The 5,422-nt window shown below is 41.1% G+C and overlaps 1 protein-coding gene across 2 annotated transcripts in view; it reads right to left on the bottom strand.

Annotated features, from left to right (window-relative positions):
• Positions 1-5,422, bottom strand: part of LOC109951451 (thyroid hormone receptor alpha) — a 64,513-nt gene that overhangs the window by 39,346 nt on the left and 19,745 nt on the right. The window lies entirely within an intron of this gene.

Raw genomic sequence — 5,422 nt, forward strand, 5'->3', positions numbered from 1 at the left:
ATTGCACTGTGCTGCAGATTTAGAGATCGTAAACTGCAACCATCTGTTACCTCATAAATATGTCAAAGGCAACAAAGTTCTTTTCAGGCTCACGGATTCTGTTTCATGTTATCTCTTTAAGGTAAGGTAAGGTAAACTTTATTATCCCCAGGGGGGGAATTTGGCTCACAGCCAGCACTGAACGATAAACAGGCACAATAATTCACCCATACACAATAAACACTAAAATACACAAAGGAACAAGCAGAAAACCACATGGTACTACTTAAAAGGCCAATAGTGGCAGGAACAAAAGAGTTCTTAAATCTATTTGTCCTAGATCTGGGTATAGCATATCTGTGACCTGAAGGGAGCAGTTTATACTGCAATCGGCAATGAGAGCCTGTGCTTACTTAGAAGCGCTGACTCTATATGAAGAGGCAAGTTCAACAAACTCTGTGCCAGTAGTTTTTCTGCACAACCCCACAACAGGTAACAACCTTTTCCTCTTTGTCAATCAGTAAGCCAAATCACCAAATAAAAGAAAAAGTTTAAAAAAGACTCAATGAAACAAGAATGAAACACAAGGAAGTATGGACATTAAAACTTCTGAGCTTGCAATAATAATAATACATACGGCTTTGTTTTCTGCCACATGCTGCATTTCCTAATTGTTTTCAATATTCATCTTGGTTAATAGTATCCTTCTGTCCCTGCTGCTCCAATGACTCATCTCTGACAAACACACACAAACACACCCTTGCATTTGTCACTTACAGGGTCCGAACACAGACTTGCGTTCATTTCCAGGAGACTTACCCTAACCTTAACCAGAACCGCTACTTGCTGAACCTTATTCTAACCTCACACCCCCCAATTTTTGTAAAATTCAACAAATTAGTCGTGGGACCCAGCCTTTGGTCCCCACAAGTAACTTCTGGTCCCCATAAAGCAGCTTGTTGAGGGGCCCTCCACGTACCACGTTTGGGACCCCTGACACCTTTCAGGACCGCAGGGTCAGGGGTCGACTGAGTAAGGTAAAATGTCCCAAATGGCCAGAGGTTTCCTGGATGTCAAGGTCTCGCAATTGTTGACATTTTTGACCTACACTGGGGTTCAAGGAGTGAACTAGTTCCATCAAATTTTGGTTACATGACCTCCACACCCCGCTATATCACAGGTAATTTTCCTGACTTTCAAATACTTGCACGTAAGGTTTTAGTCACTAAAGGAAGCCTGATGTTTTAGTTTGACATTTTTGGCAAATGCACTTAGTTTCTTTCATGCAGAGAGTTGGATGAAAACACTGATACCATGCTTAAGAAAAAGGTTGTTTAGCCTAGCTTAGCATAAATATTGGGGGAAAACAGCTACGGTAGCTCCGCCTCTGTCCAAAATCCATCTGCCAGCACCTCTAAACAGTGGTTTAGAGGCAAAGTATTCACTAACCATCTTTTTTCATGATGCAAAGAAGCCCCCCAAAAGATTAAAAAGTAACATTTAATAAAAAGAACTATGATGAAATCTTATACATTTTTTTTTATCAGTTTTAATCATATAAAAAATAAACAATAATGGCAGAGACTGATGAATGGACACCAAGTATGTCACATCTTAATGCCAAGTCGTATTCAGCAACCTGCAGTATCTGTGAAATCATAAACTGTAGTTCCTGAGAAGAAAAACCAAAATCACTCTTGTTGAGATGTTGATTTAGCTGCTGGACCTGCTGCACTGCTGTTGATAAGAAGCATCTAACATTCAGTAATATTCTGTCTCTTTCATCTCATTTTACCGCTTTTTCAAAGAAACAGGTCTATCATAAACTGAGAATCAAACAATATGGTGGAAAAAGAGAAATAAAAATATTATTTTACCGTGCTGTGGAAGTAATGGTAATGTTACTTTCAGAGTTACTGGTATAAATAAATTCCAGGAGTCAGTCATGCACTGTAAAACCTCCTGTAGGTGTTTAATACAGAAATCTCACAGTGAATCGTATCTCAGTCCATGTGAGCGAATGCAGCTTCTAAATCAGCCGTGGTTCTGCAGAGCAGAGGGACACTGTAGACAAATTACCAGCTTTGTCCACAAATCTTGTGATCGACAAGAACAATACCTGTAACCGTGGTAACTATACACAAAGATGGCAACAGCTGCAGCCTGATAATACTTAAAAGATATAAACAATAAAAACAGAATAAAATTGGTAACTAGACCATAAATGATTTTATTTTTTGTTAAATAAAACTAATAAAAATCAAGAGAAAATGTCTACACACACACACACACACACACACACACACACTGTGTTTTCATTTCTTGTGAGGACTTTACACTGACTTACATTCATTTCCTGTAGACTTATCCTAACCTTAACCATAACCACTACTTGCCTACCACCTAACCCTGACCCTAACCTCATCCTAACCCTAAACCATGTTGCCACCCTAAAATTCATTCATTTCTTTGTGGGGACCAGAAGCTAGTCCCCACAAAGATGGCTGAGTCCCCACAGTGTGAGTGTGTTAATAGGTTTCGGTCCTCATGATGTAAGTAATACAAAGGCGCACACACACACACACACACACGCACACGCACACGCACACATACATACACAGCATGATTGCAGCAATAATCTCAGACAGCCAAGGGATGACTCACTCAATGCTCCAATTTCATGTACCTGGACACATACACATTAAAAGAGCTCATCGAGGTGCTGTCAGCCCCATTGGCCACTTATCTTATATATGACCACATACACATTTTACCATAACCACCAAGCTCCACACTTCCTAATCTGGGCCAGAAAGTCACACACACACAGAACCACAAGTGCTTGTGCCTATGTCCTGGCACACAAAGCAGCTGGAGATCTGATTGGCTTATACACACCCTGAGTTCCATACATCACTGCGTATCTGAGCAATGGAAGGCTGTGCGTTGTCGTGGCAACATGAAACAGAGGGTGAGAACAAGTTATGGTGCTATGATGTGAGGAGACTATCAATGATGGAGGTAACACACATGTAACTTCCCCTGAATGACAGAGGGTGTCTGAGGTGAGTCTGGCCTCGCACTCGTCTCCTGTTCTCCCTTCCACATCGTTTTCTCTCGTTTTTCCATTTTCTACCTCCCACCTTTAATCTGCCTCTCTTTGGTATCTCTTAATTTTCATCAACATTCTTTCTTTATTCTACTTCTCTTGTGATTATCCTTGTCCTTGTCTCTACACTTTGTCAAAAAGGCAACAGCGTGCAGCCACATTACCAAAGTACTGGGTTATATCAACTCTTTTCAAAGAACAGAGTTAATATTCAGCACCAGTGCTGTGCATCATCTCCATGTAGGGATCTCAATAATTATCCTATGATTATCTATAACTGCTCCACATTTAAAAGGTAGGGTTAGCAATCCTGGAAAAACAGGCAAAAGGAAGCTCGATTTTTTTAAGTAGACAACCGAAGAAATCCCACCCTTTCGCTCTGACTTGTCTCCAAAACCACTCTTCTATAACACAACACGCACTGGCTGACTACTACTGATTTCAGGAAAATAACAAATGTCCCCCAAACAAAACCAAACCGATAATTACCTGTCCAGCATATGGCCATTGTGGCATCACTTTTCAGGCCCTTTTGTTCTCTCAGTTGTCACCGTCATTCAAAAGCCACACCAACGTTAATTCTGGTTTTACTTCTTGCAGCATCCAGCTTCTTTTTAGTTGCAACTTTCTCAAATATGGTGTTACCTGCCCAGATCTGTGCTTCCAAACCATAGCGGGGGACCTTTGGTTTATGGCTAAACTGCTTTGGCCCTGGCTCGTAGCCGGTAACTGGCCTTTGAAGTCCAGGCTTTTCCAGTGGGGGAGAAGTCAAGAGGGAGGGCAGCTAACACCGTTCAAAACACACTGCATGTGGCCTCTGATGCCCAGTTAACTGCATTACAATCCTATCTACACACTTAGAGCTGACTACTGCTGGTATTTTCCCCACCCATGGCTGCATGTAAAAGGAGTCTGTTCCATGCAGTGTTCTTCTCAGTCTCATACTGTGCACGCTGCAGGCAGGTAGCAACTTCTAGCAACAACAACAACAACAACAACATTACCTAAGGCTATATGTCTTAATGGGGAAGAACCAATTATACAAAGGAATGTTTTTCCCCAGTAATATTGATGTTGATGTTCCAGCAATTATCACCTCGTGTTCAGTGTTATAACATTATAAGGTAACCGTGAGTTGTATGTGAAACAAGGAATTTCATGTTACGCCTTGTTAGCTGAACAAACTCTCCACTTTTTTAGTTTCTAGTTGTGTTGAAATTTATGTTGGACTGAAATGTTCATCTCCTTTTCAAAACTGTCTTGCTTTGGTGCAGATTTATCTATCATGAACACATTCTCTAATCGAATACACTGCAAATATATTGTATAATGTATTGTCACGTTGCCAGCGTTACGCAGATGCACATAATGTCAGAGCATTTTAACGTGTCCACGAAATGTGAACATGACCAGAAAGTTTTAACGCAGCACCAAGTTATGCATCATCATTTGCAGACAGCTACATGTAGGGGAACTGATGCCAGCTTAAGATTGTCAGCATGTCAACAGCAGCTACAGTGCTTACTAGCTCATGTGTGTTGCTGGCTTCGCTCAACACATATGAGGAGTTCATTTTCAAAGCCTGACAACTCCACATCAGTTACCACTGGTTTAAGCTACAAACTTCTCAGAACACCCATCCATATTTCTGTTTAAGGTTTCTTTGCTAAGATGTACAGTCAGGGAAAAAATTATTTGAACCCCAGCTGACTTTGTAAGTTTGCCCACTAACAAAGAAATGATCAGTCTACAATTTCAATGGTAGGTTTATGTGAACAGTGAAAGACACAACAATAACAAAAAATCCAGAAAAATGCATTACAAAAAAAGTTATAAAGTAATTAGCATTTTCATGAATGAAATAAGTATTTGATCCCCTATCAGTCAGCAAGATCTCTGGCTCCCAGGTGTATTTTATACAGGTAACGAGCTGACATTGGGAGCCCTCTCAGCTCGTTACCTGTATAAAAGAGACCTGTCCACAGAAGCAATCAATCAATCCAGATTCCAAACTCTTCACCATGGCCAAGACCAAAGAGCTTTCCAAGGATGTCAGGGACAAGATTGTGGACCTACACAAGGCTGGAATGGGCTACAAGACCATCGCCAAGCAGCTGGGTGAGAAGGTGACAACAGTTGGTCCGATTATTTGCAAATGGAAGAAACAAATTAACTGCCAATCTCCCTCAGTCTGGAGCTCCATGCAAGATCTCACCTTGTGGAGTTTCAATGATAATGAGAACGGTGAGGAATCAGCCCAGAACTACTCGGGAGGAACTTGTCAATGATCTCAAGGCAGCTGGGACCATAGTCACCAAAAAAACTGTTGGTAAC

This window comes from Monopterus albus, unplaced genomic scaffold, assembly GCF_001952655.1.
Source record: "Monopterus albus unplaced genomic scaffold, M_albus_1.0 scaffold389.1, whole genome shotgun sequence".
Lineage (NCBI taxonomy): Eukaryota > Metazoa > Chordata > Actinopteri > Synbranchiformes > Synbranchidae > Monopterus > Monopterus albus.